Here is a 14,833-nt window from a genome sequence, read left to right on the forward strand (position 1 = left end):
TCATTGTATGCAAAGTGTAACCTTGACTTTCAAGGTAACAGGAGAGGCTTGGGCCAGCCCTCAGAGACAGAAATGGTGGGGACAGGACTGGTCAGTCATCTCTGTCCTTGGACCAATGGCAGTCTCCTACCCTACTTTCTGCTCATGAGCTGGGCACTGCTGACCAGGGGCGTGGTTTGGGTGGAGGACAGCAGCTGGGATTTCTTTTGTTCTAAGATCTCTGTAGAAGCTGTCCATCCTACTCATACATGTCCGTGCTTTTGGGTCTTTTTTTTTTTTTTAGATGGAATTTTGCTCTTCTCACCCAGGCTGGAGTGCAATGGCGAGATCTGGGCTCACCGAAACCTCGGCCCCCCCGCCAGGCTCAAGTGATTCTCCTGCCTCAGCCTCCCAAGTAGCTGGGATTACAAGTGTTTGCCGCCACGCCCAGCTAATTTTTTTGTATTTTTGGTAGAGATGGGGTTTTGCCATGTTGGCCAAGCTAGTCTCGAACTCCTGACCTCAAGTGATGCGCCTGCCTCAGCCTCCCGAAGTGCTTGGATGACGAGTGTGAGCTGCCACGGCCGGCCTAGTCTTTATTGCTATTGGGAAACAAAGCAGCCTCGGATTTCCTGCAACATGGTATCCCCTGAGAATGCAAAAGAAAGAAACAGTTGACACCCGATATCCCTGCTGGAGCAGCAGGTGGGGGTTGGACTCGGCTGGGTTCTGATGCCGCGTTTCCGTTTCATTTTGGCGGCTGTTCCATCTGCAGAGAGGAGGCAGGTCCCGTTCCAACCAGGCCCTCTCTGTGTCCTTTAGTCTTTGGGGCTGAGGATTCAGGAAACAAAAGAATCGCAGAGACAATGGGCCTGTGGAGAAGTCTGAGAGCAGTTAGTGTGGGTGCCAGTGCCTGTCTGGAGGGCGAGAAAGACGTGGACGATGGGGTTGGGTCTCTGCTCTCAAGGGCTTCCTGCTGAGTCGGGAAGTTAACATTTACTCAGGAAATTATGAGAGCTCCAGGCAGGCCAGGTGGGAACACAGGCAGGAGTCCCGGGCAGGCTAGGGTGGGGCAGTCTCCAGGGAGAAGGGACTTGACCTTCGGGTGGAGACAGAGGGGAGAGAGGCCGTTTCAAAGGAGGGGCCGCAAAGAGGGAAGAGTCAAGGATGGCCGGCTGAAGGGAGCAGGAGGTGTGGTCTGACAGCACCCAGAAATCTCATGTGGGGCGCAGTTATGACTCTGGCTTCTTCAGGGCCTTGAAGCCCGGCAGGGAGTAGGACTGTGGGAGCACTTAGAGAGGGCTTTTATTTTACTATTTACTTATGTATTTATTATTTTTGAGACGGAGTCTTGCTCTGTCACACAGGCTGAAGTGCAGTGATGCAGTTTTGGCTCCCTGCAACCTCCGCCTCCCGGGTTCAAGTGATTCTCCTGTCTCAGCCTCCCGAGTAGCTGGGACCACAAGCCTGTGCCACCACGCCTGGATAATTTTTGTATTTTTAGTACAGATGGGGGTTTCACCATGTTGGCTAGGCTGGTTTTGAACTCCTGACCTTGTGATCCACCCGTCTCAGCCTCCCACAGTGCTGGGATTACAGGCACGGGCCACCGTACCTGGCCTATTTTACTCGATTTTTTGAGACAGGGTTTTGCTCTGTTGCCCAGCTGGAGTGCTGTGGTGTGATCACTTCACTGCAGCCTTGACCTGCTGGGCCCAAGTGATCTTCCCACCTCAGCCTCCCAAGTAGCTGGGACTACAGGTGTGTGCCACCATGCCCGGCTAACATTTAAATTTTTTTGTAGAGATGGGGTCTCCGTATGTCACCCAGGCTGGTCTCCAACTCCTGGGCTCAAGCAGTCCTCCCACCTCGGCCTCCCGAAGTGCTTGGATGACGGGGTTGAGCTATGGTGCCTGGCCAAGTGCGTGGCTTTGCGGTCAGACCTTCCTGCTCGAAGTCTGGGTTCTGCCTCTTCCTAGTTGTTCCTTCACCTCTTTGAGCCTCCGCTTCCTCATCTATGAAAGTGAACTAAGTAGTAGTGTACTAGTCCGTTTCCACACTGCTATTAAGAAATACTCAAGACTGGGTGATTTATAAAGCAAAGAGGTTTAGTTGACCCACAGTTCTGCCTGACTGGGGAGGTCTCAGAAAACTTACAGTCATGGCAGAAGGGGAAGCAAACACATCCTTCTTCACAAGGCGACTGGAGAGAGAGCACGTGGGCCGGGCGCAGTGGCTCACGCCTATAATCCCAGCACTTTGGGAGGCTGAGGCAGGTGGATCACCTGAGGTTGGGAGTTCGAGACTAGCCTGACTAACATGGAGAAACCCTGTCTTTAAAAATATATATATATATTTTTTTATATGAGAGAGCACGTGAAGGAGGAACTGTCAAACATGTATAAATCATCGGATCTCATGAGAACTCACTATCATGAGATCAGCATGGGGGAACTGCCCCCATGATCCAATCACCTCCCCACCCCACACATAAGGATTACAATAAGGGTTAAGATCTGGGTGGGGACTCAGAGCCAAACCGTACTAAGTAGTGTCTGCCTTGCAGTGTGTTTGGGGTAAGAGGTCGGGTAATGGGCGTGATGTGCCTCCACAGTCACTGGCACGTGATAAGCTCTCAGTCAAGGGCAGCTGTCATTAGCACGCTGCAAAAGTGTGAGTGATTATGTGTACGCTCACTTCTCTAGGGAGAGGGTCTCCTACAGCTTTCATGAGATTCCTTAAGGGGTCCCTGATTCAAAAAATGTTAAGCACCACTCACTGCTTGAGAGGTTTAAAAATAGAGGAGTGTTAGGCAGCAGAGAGCAGTGTTGATGTGAACTGAACGCAGTGGTAAGGGCCTGGGGGCAGGGGAGCCGGCTTAGAGCCCTTCTGTCCATCTGTTGGATCCACCGTCCTTCCCTCCATTCCCTCGGTTGTCAGGGGTTGCTGAGCACTGGCCCTGCTAGATGCCGAGGGCACAGAGATGGAAAACACAGTATCCGCAGGGAAGGAGGCTGTGTCACGGCCAGTCCCCAAAGATGGCCCCCATCCCTCCTGCCACACCTGTCTCATGAGGGCCTCTTCCCACGTGGAAGCTGGGCTGGCTCTGCGGCTGGAGCTAACTGGTAGAATGTGGTGGAAGTAAGGCTGTGCCAGTTCTGGTCCTAAGCCTTATGAAGGCTGGCAGCTTCACTCTGTGGTTTTAGAAGCTCTGCTCCTAACAAGTAAAAAGTCCAGCTACCTTGCCAAAGAGATTGCCCACAGAGACCACATTAAGAGGCGAAATCCTAGCTGGGCGCCATGGTTCATGCCTGTAATCCCAGTACTTTGGAAGGCCGAGGCAGGTGGATCACCTGAGGTCCGGAGTTCGAGACCAGCATGACCAACATGGTGAAACCCCCCTCTCTACCCAACACAGAAAATTAGCCCGGCATGGTGGTGTGTGCCTGTAATCCCAGCTACTTGGGAGGCTGAGGCGTGAGAATTGCCTGCACCCGGGAGGCAGAGGTTGCAGTGAATTGAGATTGCAGCATTGCACTCCAGCCTGGATGACAGAAAAAAAACTCCTTCTCAAAAAAAAAAAAAGAGAAATCCTGAGGCCACATGGAGAGAGAGGGAGAGGAGGGGCTCAGGTGTCTTCACATCGTAACAACTCAGTCCCCAAACGACTCCAGCCCCTGCCGCCATCTGCCTGCAGCCATGTGAGACAGCCAGAGTGAGAACAACAGAAGAACCGTCCTGCTGAGGCTGTTTGACCCACAGAGTCATGAGGGCATAAGCAGGCCTATTGTAGCAAGAAATGGTTTTGTTTTAAGCCCTGGTGTTCAGAGCGGTTTGTTACACAAGTGGAAATAAATGAAGACCAACCGAATGAGGACGGGTAAAGGCTATTTATTCAGAGGTGTCCTAGCAAGGGAGCCAGCCACCTCACTCAAATCTTGACACAGAGTTGAGGCAGGCAGAGGAGTGGCAGATTTTATAAAGTGGGAACGATTCAAGCACGCCCTGATTGGAGGCTGTTCACATAGGGAAGCTAGAGGCTGGCAAGGGGAAGCAGGTTACCCAGTATGACTGGCTAGGGGAGCAGATTTGGCTTTCTCTCTGTTTGGTCCAAAGTTGGAGGTGGGGACACAGATGAGGGGGACTAATCCAGTCCTAGCCGTTTTGGGCATACTGTGGCAGGGGTCATGTTTGGCTTCTTGGCTTGTTTGCTAGAGATCATGGTCCCGCTCCCCACGACTCTGACTCTACTCAGTGGATTGGCTTCCTGGGCTGGTTGCTGTGGATCATGGGTTGGTTTCCCGGGCAGGTTGCTGCAGACCGTGGGTCAGAATTCTATTTTTATGTGTGGCTTGGCACTGTCCATTTGTGCCTCTAGTCTGTCACTCAGCAATAGATACCTACATGCAAACTGACAATTATGAGGCCAGGTCGAATGGACAGTGTTCTGGGTAAGCCCCAAAGGGGGACAGTCCCCTTTAGCCTGTGCCAAGTTTGAAGAGCACATGCAATGAGGAAGGTAGGTTCGGGAAGGAGGGGCACCCCAGGGAGAGGGGATGCCAGGAACATCAGCGACGGAGGGCGCCGGGCTCCTGACTGCAGAGGAGTGTTGGCTCCCAGCCCAGGGCAGAGCCAGAAATCCTCCTGCGAGAAGGGCCACAGAAGTTGGGAGCGACACCATCGGAGCTGAGTTTTTAAAAAACCTCTCATTGGCCGGGCGCGGTGGCTCAAGCCTGTAATCCCAGCACTTTGGGAGGCCGAGGCGGGTGGATCACGAGGTCAAGAGATCGAGACCATCCTGGTCAACATGGTGAAACCCCGTCTCTACTAAAAATACAAAAACTTAGCTGGGCATGGTGGTGCGTGCCTGTAATCCCAGCTACTCAGGAGGCTGAGGCAGGAGAATTGCCTGAACCCAGGAGGCGGAGGTTGCGGTGAGCCGAGATCGCGCCATTGCACTCCAGCCTGGGTAACAAGAGCGAAACTCCGTCTCAAAAAAAAAAAAATAAATAAATAAAAATAAAAATAAAATAAAAATAAAAAATAAAAATAAAATAAAAAACCTCTCAGATGGAGAAATGGGAGTGGGGCCAGGCAACGGCAGGCAGGAGGTGAGTGAAGAGGCAGCTGATCTGTCAGGAGAGAGGACGGCTGGCCCAGGCTGTGGGGATTGGAGAACCCAACTCAAGAGGAGAAGGCAGCACCCCAGGTTTCTGGCAGACAGAAGCAGTGGCAGTCACTGAGAAGAGGTGGCCCGGGAAAAGGGGAAGGGTTTGGAGGGGGTGCTTTTCATTTGGGGAATGCCAAGGAGGAAGAGTCCAGGAGATTGCATGGGACGTGTGCAGAAAGCAGTTCGGACTCAGCAGAGTGCTGAGATGAGGGGACTCAGGAGACAGCAGAACGTGCACAGGTCACGGTGGCCCCCACGGGCTGTGGGCAACATAAGAAGAGGGGCCCATGCCAGGGCTGAGAAGGAACATCCAGGAAAGCTGGAGTGGTCCTGGGTGAGCGTCGTGTCAGGGAAACTGGGAGGGGGAGATTTCAAGGGGGCTTCGACCTCAGCAGCAGTTGAGGCAAGACAGACTGGAGGCTGGTGAGGTGGCTCACACCTGTAATCCCAGCACTTTGGGAGGCTGAGGTGGGCGGATCACCTGAGGTCAGGAGTTCAAGACCAGCCTGGCCAACATGGTGAAACCCCATCTCTACTAAAAAATAAAAAAGCTGGGCATGGTGGTGGGTGCCTGTAGTCCCGGCTACTTGGGAAGGAGGCAGAAGAATCACCTGCACCTGGGAGGTGGAGGTTGCAGTGAGCTGAGTTCACACCACTGCACTCCAGCCTGGGTGACAGAGACTCGGTTTCCAAAAAACAAACAAAAAAAAAGACAGAGCCTGGGAAGTGTTGGGTTTGGGCAGCAGCAGGATCTTCGTGGCTGCCCGGGAGAAGGGGTGGGACTCCCGGAGTAGAGCTTGCAGGAGGAGAGTGGCCAGGGAGGAAGTGTGCCTTTGGAGAAGTTTGCCTGTGAAGGGAGGAAAGTGAGGCAGGCTGCAGGGAGGTTTGCGCTGGGCAGGGTTTTGTTGTTCAAGGGGAGAGTGAGCAGAGTCTGCAGGCGCTGGGCAGCGGGACCGGGAGCTGAGGATGCCGAGGGGGCCTCACTAGCCGGGAAGGCAGCTGTCGAAGCTGGCCTCGGGCGGGATCCAGGCTGTAGGTGGAGCTGTGCTGGCCCACACACTGTTTTGTTTGTTTTGTTTTTTTCTTGTTGAATTTGCTGCCAACCAATTGCATGCAAAAATCCTGATTCCCAGCCTCTGGCAAAATTCAAAGAGTTGATAACCCAGGGCCCCCGTCTTCCTTCAAGAGAGCAGGCAGGAGCCTGGGGCCTGCAGGGGGGCCTGGCTTCTGGGGTGCCACCTGTGCATAGAGGCAAGAGAATGGGACGGGAGGAGGAGGGCCTGAGGCCCGCTGTCTGACGGGAGTGGGGCGGTGGGAGGGATGTGAGGAAGCTGGGAAGGTGGGGGGCTGGGCTGGAGGTGAGGTAGGGAGAGAGGGGCGAGGTTTGGAGGGGCCACTGAGGGCAGTGGGGGCAGGGGCGAAACTGGGAAGGCCCCGTGGAGAAGCGCTGCGCTAGCCGCAGTCGGGACCAGCTCACATGTTGAAGCAGGGACCAGCAGTGGCTCCGTTCCCATCCCAGGATGAGAGAACCCGGCGGGGGGAGAAGCAGAGGGCAGAGGACTCTGTGTCCTCCAGGAGCATCCACACCAACATCACACCCGTGGCTATGTCAGCGGGTGGGGCAGTGCTGGGCCCTGGGGCCACACAGATGGGGCCGCAGAAGAGGGACCGCCCTTACCCACCCCAGGGTTTCTCCTTGGATGCCAAGGGCGACACGCGAGCTGGAGAAGGCAGCTGTCCTAGGCTAGGAGCACCCTGAGGGGCTCCACTGACGCCGGGAGGAACTCCTGTCCAGGGAAGTGAGGCTGCTCCTGGGATTCTGGGTCGAGATCCTCTTGCTCCATGGGACACGCCTTCAGGAAACGCTTTTCCTGCACCACCTCCCCCCATAGTTTCCACTTGAAGCATCTTCTGTCTGCGCAACTGTGGCCTTAGGCCCAGTTCTGTTAGTTCCCCAGGTGGGGCTGGGTCTTGATGGAGAGGGGGTCTCGCTCCAGGGCCTCCCCGTTAACAGCTCAGCACACACCTCAACATGGAAACATCCCCACTGCACACTTTCTCGGCACGTTCTGCTCTCAGTGGCTCTGGGCGTCGTGCGCGGCTTGGACACACGTCACTGCATCACGTCGAGCTGGAATGTAATTAGGCGATGGTGGGGAAAATTCCATCTGTCTCCCGGGAATACCGCAATCATGAGCCATCACAGGGGAGCAGAGGGGTGGGCGGGGGCTGCTGACCTGAGCGGGAGGCTCGGCCCCTGCGTTAGCTGGGCGGCCGCTCTGATGCGCTCCGACGGGCCTGCCCTGTTCTCCAGCAGGAAGCGGGAGCTGTAGTGAGGAGCCTGAAGGGGTGTGCTGGGCTCTGAAGCAGGGAAGAGAGCAAGCCATCCCTCTCTGGGGTGGGGTAAGGCCGAAGCCATAGTCCGCCCCACAGGCATGTGGCCTTGTGCTAGACGCAGCCCAGGCGAGGGCGGAGAGTCCTGCGACTGAGGACGCAGACTTCCCGCAGGAGTGGGCTGGACGGTGTGGGTCAGCGCAGAGGGCAGCAGGCGCCTGGCGGGACCAGGGGTCTTCACCTGGAAAGCAAACGCGGGGAGGCCCCAGACCACCTCTACCTTGAGCCAACTCTCCTCTGCGCCCACTGAGGTCACCCACACCCACTCAGGCCCCGCTCCCGCCCTGTCCTTCACGGGGCCAGGGAGATGGACCCGCCCAGAGCCCGTGTTCCCGCCTCAAGACCAGCTCGGGCCAGACGCAGGCACATTCGATTTTCTAGTAGCCATATTAGAAAAGCAAACTAACAGGTGAAATTAATTTCAAAAGATTTTTTTTTTACTTTTTACTTTTTTTTCCTTTCGTTTTTGAGATAGAGTCTTGCTCTGTCACCCAGGCTGGAGTGCAGTGGCTCGATCTCAGCTCACTGCAACCTCTGCCTCCCGGGTTCAAGTGATTCTCCTGCCTCAGCCTCCTGAGTACCTAGGATTACAGGCGCCCGCCACCAAGCCCAGCTAATTTTTGTATTTTTAGTAGAGACGGGGTTTCACCATGTTGGTCAGGGTGGCCTCGAACTCCTGACCTCGTGGTCTGCCCACTTCAGCCTCCCAAAGCGTTGGGATTACGACCATGCCCAGCCATAAATTTTTTTTAGAGATAGGTTTTTGCTCTGTCACCCAGGCTGGAGAACAGAGGTGTGACCGTAACTCCCTATGGCCTTGACCTCCTGGGCTGAAGCCATCCTCCCACTTTGGCCTCCTGAGTAGCTGGGACTACAAGCACATGCCAACATGCCGCTAATTATTAAATTTTTTGTAGAGATGGTTCTTGCCATGTTGCCCAGCCTGGCCTCAAATTCCTGGACTCAAGCAATCCTCACTTCAGCTTCTCAAAGTGCTGGAATTTTAGGCGTGAGGCACCAGACTGGGCCTAAAATATTTTTATATTTAACCCAATATATTCAAAATATGATGGTGCAATATCAACATGCAATCAATGTAAAATTATTCATGAGGTATTTTTATTCTTTTTCATACTAAGTCTTTGAAATGTGCACATTTCAAGCATTAGGTCGCCACGTGTGGGAAGCAGCTACTGTGGGGGACAGCACAGCCCCAGGCTGTTCCAGGTGCTCAAGACCCCAGAACTCTTTTCTCAAGTGACTGCCACCTGTGTCCAGGACCTCCTCCCCATTAGAGCTCCCAAGGGCAGACTCAGGTTGGGAAGCGCCAAGAGCCAGGTTCACCTCCAAGGCAGGAATGCAAAATCCCCACAGATTTGTTCTCCTTACCTCAAAATCCACTCCGATTCTAGAGGCCCGGGGGATACGAGCTATGGAGCATCGAGTGGCAGAGGCGGGTGGACACAGCCCAGAGGCAGCAGGGAGCGCCCGAGGTGGTGGGCAACAGGGACCCAGCAAAGGTAGCCTGCACTGGCCTGGCTGTCAGAAGCGAGAGAGGGTGGGGGTGCCGCAGTCCACAGACAGGTTAATGGCTCCTGCCTCGCCCACAATTGAATTTGCCCTTGTGAGCCTCCTGGCTTTGGGCAAGGGCCTCTCCTCCTGGGAGCTCAGCTGGACTCCCAGAGCCACAGGGCCTGGGTCAGCCAGGCCTGATTCGATCAAGAGAAATGAAGGACTCGGGGCTTACAGACAGCTCTGCACCCAGAGGGGCCGGCAGCTCAGCTCAGAAAGATGACGCTGGGGAGGGCCAGTGGGAAGCAATCATAGGTCCATCCCAGCTCTGCCTTCCTCCCAGGAGCCTAAAGAGCTGGAACCCTCCTCTGAGTATTAAACACAGTTGACACGCCAGGTGCTGTGGCTCCTGCCTGTAATCCCAACTACTCAGGAGGCAGAGGCAGGAGTTCGAGGCTGCAGTGAGCTATGGCTGCACCTCTGCACTCTAGCCTGGGCAACAAAGTGAGACCCCATCTCTAAAACAATAAAATAAAATAGAGCTGTCAATGATCTATAATACACGTCATTGCCTTCCCTACCTTCCCACGTCCCTCTTTTTTTTCCCAAGATGGAGTCTCCCTTTGCCGTCCAGACTGGAGTGCAGTGGTACAATCTTGGCTCACTGCAACCTCCACCTCCTGGTTCAAGCTATTCTCTTGCCTCAGCCTCCCAAGTAGCTGTGCACCACCCTAACTGGCTATTTTTTGTATTTTTAGTAAAGGCGGGTTTTGCCATGTTGGTCAGGCTGATGTTGAACTCCTGACCTCAAGTGATCCACCCGCCTCGGCTTCCCAAAGTGTTGGGATTATAGGCATGAGCCACCACACCTGGCTTTCCCGCTTCTCTTAAAAAGTGGTTGCAAGATGATTCTAATTAGAAAACTGGAAACTATGGCCGGGGTGGTGGTGAGCACCTGTAGCCCAGCTACTCCGGAGGCTGCAGCAGGAGAATCACTTGAACCTGGGAGGCGGAGGCTGCAGTGAGCCCAGACTGCACCACTGCACTCCGGCCTGGGCAACAGAGTGAGACCCAATCTCACAAAATAAATACATACAAAGAAAACTGGAAACTAGTCTATTTTTTTCTTTTGCTTTTCTTTCTTTTTTTTTTTTTTTTTAAAGAGAGGGTCTTGGTTTGTCATGCAGGATAAAGTGCAGTAATGCGACATGGCTTAGGCAGCCTTGGTATCCCAGTCTCAGGCAGTCCTCCCACCTCTGCCTCCTGAGTAGCTAGAACTAGATGCACGTGCTGCAACACCCAGCTAATTTTTGTGTGTTTTGTAGAGATGGGGTCTTGCTCAGTTGCCCAGGCTGTTGTCAAATCCTTGGACTCAAGTGATCCTTTTGCCTCGGCCTCCCAATGGGCTGGGATTACAAGCATGAGCCTCCACACCCAGCCTGTTTTTCTTTTTTTTTTTTAAGACAGGGTTTCACCATATTGGTCAGGCTGGTCTCGAACTTCTGACCTCAGGTGACCCGCCCGCCTCAGCCTCCCAAACTGCTGGGATTACAGGCGTGAGCCACCACACCTGGCTAGCCTGCTTTTCTTTTCTCTTTTTGAGACAGAGTCTTGCTCTGTCACCCAGGCTGGAGTGCAGTGGTGCAATCTTGGCTCACTGCAACCTCCGCCTCGTGGGCTCAAGCAATTCTCCTGCCTCAGCTTCCTGAGTAGCTGGGACTACAGGCGCCCGCCACCACACCCAGCTAACTTTTTTTGTATTTTTAGTAGAGATGGGGTTGGACCATGTTGTCCAGGCTGGTCTTGAACTCCTGACCTCAAGTGATCTGCCCGAGATGGCCTCCCAAAGTGCTGGGATTACAGGCATGAGCCACTGCGCCTGGCCCCAGCCTGCTTTTCTTTTTTTTTTTTTTTTTTTGAGGAGTCTCCCTCTGTCACCCAGGCTGAAGCGCAGTGGTGGGACCTCGGCTCACTGCAACCTCCACTTCCTGGGTTCAAGTGATTCTCCTGCCTCAGCCACCTGGGTAGCTGGAATTACAGGTGTGCACCACTGCACCCAGCTAATCTTTGCACTTTTCTTCAAGACGGTTTCACCATGTCGGCCAGGCTGGTCTTGAACTCCTAACCTCATGATCTGCCCACCTTGGCCTTCGACAGTGCTGGGATTACAGGCGTTAGCCACTGCACCCGGCCCCTCTTTTTATAACATTAATTTGGGGGACCCTGCCTAGTGGCCTGGAGTCGGCAGTTGAGCCCATGCCCCGCTCGCCTCTGGGCAGAACCTCGTCAGCCGAGCAGTCGGGCCATGGAGGCCGCTTCTTCGAGNCTCTGTCACCCAGGCTGGAGTGCAATGGCGCGATCTTGGCTCACCACAACCTCCACCTCCCGGGTTCAAGCGATTCTCCCGCTTCAGCCTCCAGAGTAGCTGGGAATACAGGCGCGCGCCAGCCTGCTTCTCTGTGTATCTGTGGGGCGTCCGGAACACGTTAGGACCAGGGTGGGAGGAGGGAAGAAGAAACGAACAAAAGAGACTCCGCCCCTTCTTTCCTCTCCGAGCCTTAGGTGCTGAGACCCTCTCTGTGGGAGGCTAGTGAATGTGAATCAATTAGGGGACAAATACAAACTAGAGACATCACGTGACTCCTACCTTGACGCTGTCTCACTCCCATGCCTCCAGGCCTCTTGCCCATGCGGTTCCTTCTGCCTGGAATGCCCTGCCCCTTCCTCCCCGAGTGCCAGTGGAGCTTCTAGCCCTCCCTCCAGGCCCTCCCTTTGGGACTTTTCCCGGTCACCCCTGTCCTCCCCAGCCCCACTGCTTTCTTCCCTCCTTGGCTGTTTCTTTAGCTTTGTAGATGGTTCCATCGGAGGGCGGAGAGCTTGATAGTAAATTAGCTTGTTCAATCCACAAATAATTGCTGAGCGCCACCTGGGTGCCTGGCCCTATCATGGGGCTGGGGATATCACAGGGAGCGACCAGGAGGAAGACAATAAATGCAAACAGATAATTAAGCAAGGTGCTCTCAGAGAGTGTTAAGTGTTAAAAGCGAAATAAATAGGGCAGGGTACTGGGAGCAGAGGGGCGGGGGGCCTCGGCTCCAGACAGGGAGGTGACTTTTGAGCCGAGACAAATGTGAAGAAGGAGGTGGCCTGGAGCAGAGGCCTCTGTTGGGGCAGAGAGGGCCCAGTAGGAACAGCCAGTGCGAAAACTCCCAGGCCAACACGGTGTGATTCCATTTGTATGAAATATCCAGAAGAGGCAAATCCACAGAGACAGAAAGCAGATTTGTGCTTGCCAGCGGCTGGGGAGGAAGAATGGGGAGAGACTGCTAATGGGGACGGGTTTCCCTTTGGGGTGATGAAAGTGTTCTGAGCTCGATAGGGATGATGGTGGCACAATGGTGTGAATATGCTGTGCGCCAGCACGGCGTACGCTTCAAGACGGTAACTTTTGTGTTATTTATCTGTCATAAAAATGTGTATATTTTTCAATAAAACAAAACAAAGCCTGCAAGGCAAGAATGAGCTGGCTGTGGTCTAGGAACCGAGGCTAAGTACAGCCAGCGTGTGAAGAGCTGCGCAGGATGGGGCTGGAGAGGGGGTGGGGCCGCTGGCGAGGGTGCTGTGGGCTGTGAGGAGCCTGTGTTTTATTCTGGTGCAATGGAAAGCCACTGAAGATTTCAAGCAGGAAAGTAACATGATAGCACTCACTGTTTGTGAAGATCCTTTTGGCTGTGCTTAGGCTGTGGGCGGAGATGGGGCTGTAATAAAAAGAGGGAGATCAGTGAGGGAGGCCACTGCGGGGGCCCAGGGACAGGTGATAGTGACCTAGGGTAGGGCGGGGGTGCTGGGGACGGGGTGATGTGAATTTGAAAGATATTTTGAAGGTGGGGCCCCCAGTGGGACTTGGTACATTAAAGGAAGAGATGATGAAGGAATAGCACCTGCGTTTCCAGCTTGAGCAACCAGAATGACTCGGATGTCATCTGCGCAGACAGGGAAGCCTGTACCGGGAGCTCGGTTAGGACTGGTGGAGTTTCCGCTGCTTATTAGATACTAACGTGGCAATGCCAGGTGGGCAGGCAGGTGGACTGGTCTGGAGTTTAGAGCCAAAACACGTCTGATCCCCACCCGCACGGAGATGATATTTAAAACCTGGACCTAGCCAGGCGCAGTGGCTCACACCTGTAATCCCAGCACTTTGGGAGGCCAAGGCAGGCAGATCACCTGAGGTCAGGAGTTTGAAACCAGCCGGGCCAACATGGTGAAAACCCATCTCTACTAAAAATACAAAAATTAGCTGGGCGTAGTGTTACACGCCTGTAATCCCAGCTACTCAGGAGGCTGAGGCAGGAGAATCTCTTAAACCCTGGAGGTGGAGGTTGCAGTGAGATGAGATCTCGCCACTGCACTCCAGCCTGGGCGACAGAGAGAGACTGTGTCTCAAAACAAAACAAAAAGCTGGGCCTAGGTGAGCTCACCTGGGGACAGGTGTGGCTACAGAAGAGAGAAGGTTCAAAGGCTGAGCCCTGGGGGGTCAGGATATGTAGTGATCAGGCCAGAAGAGCGGACCAAGAAGCAGCAGCCAGCAAGGCGGGACAAGATGACAGGGAAGAAAGCGTTTCCAGAGGGGAGGGCCAGCCGTGTCCAATGCTGCCAAGGTGAGCAGATGAGGATGAAGAAGTCACTAACGGATTCGGCAGTACGATTGTAGGTCTGCCTCTCCAGCGAGCCTGAGCACCCGGCACATAGTAGGTGCTTATTAAAGGCCAGAGGATGTGACATGGTCATTTTCTGCACTGTCTGCCATAGACTGTCCAGAGAATAAGGGTTTGAGCCGGAAACCTAGGGAAGTGGCCGAGGGGCTTGGGCACCCAGGAAATAAAAGGGGCCACTGTCAGAGGCCGGGGAGCCCAGCAGAGCCCCAGATTCCAGCTCACCCACTGGCGCGTTTGCAGAGGCCCTCACCTTCCGCTTCTTTTCCGTTTTGCCTCTCAGGAGGTGATTCATATTACAATATATTAAAGCTGAAAAAGGATCAGGTTTTGAGCAGGTGGTAAGTCAGTACATGGAAATTTGATGTATTTTGACTAATGCAGTTTGAAATTTGAAAACTGCAGACAGTTTTATTCAAGATCCATTTTTATACCAACTCATTATTGAGGGGAAAAGGCAAGATTTCTGGCTTCCGGAGGAGGACGTCTGAACCCAGGCCCGTCACCAGCAAGCCCCGAGAAGCAGGCTTGATCTGGCCGGCGACCCGCACGCTGCTGCCAGCCGCCTGCCTCTGCCTCTGCCGCCGCCATCCTGCCGGGGAGCGCTTTCGATAGCAGCCTCTTTCAAGTATCCCCCTGGGGTTACTAGTCCAATTTAATCTGACCTTCAGCCCCACCTCTGTCGCGCCAACTCCAGCAAATCCCTGGGGCTGGCACTTAAGACAAGTTTTGTGATACTGATGATGGTATTACACAGAATTTCCACTTCCTTCCCCATCCACCTTGTCCATCTCCCCGGCCTCATGAGTGTGAAGCGCAAGGAGAGGGAATTAATAATGAAAACAGGGAGGAATGAAGTTACTGGTCGGGGAGCAAGACACGGAGGTGTGGGTGTGCCTGGTGGGGCACTGGGGGGCTGATGCTGGAGAGGGGTCTCTGTGCAGCAGCAGTCTCCAAGGAGACAGCTGTGTCCTCCCACGGTTGGATGCCAGAACAATCTTGTTTGAATCCTGGCTCCACCATTTTGGACAAATCACCTCACTTTGTTTTTTTTTGTTTTTTTTTT

The 14,833-nt window shown here is 54.1% G+C and overlaps 1 long non-coding RNA gene across 2 annotated transcripts; it reads right to left on the reverse strand.

Moving 5' to 3' along the window:
- Positions 1-281: 281 nt before the first annotated feature.
- On the reverse strand, positions 282-10,801 carry LOC108313314. 2 transcript variants are annotated; one of them, XR_001829026.1, is made up of 2 exons: positions 10,720-10,801; positions 282-345 (listed from the first exon to the last, which is right to left on the reverse strand). It is a non-coding gene; the product is annotated as an uncharacterized LOC108313314 (long non-coding RNA). The 2 variants fall into 2 exon arrangements; XR_005202355.1 differs by lacking the exon at positions 10,720-10,801 and adding an exon at positions 1,384-1,453.
- Between the last annotated feature and the right edge of the window lie 4,032 nt (positions 10,802-14,833).

This window comes from Cebus imitator, unplaced genomic scaffold (genome assembly GCF_001604975.1).
Source record: "Cebus imitator isolate Cc_AM_T3 unplaced genomic scaffold, Cebus_imitator-1.0 Scaffold136, whole genome shotgun sequence".
Classification (NCBI taxonomy): Eukaryota; Metazoa; Chordata; class Mammalia; order Primates; family Cebidae; genus Cebus; species Cebus imitator.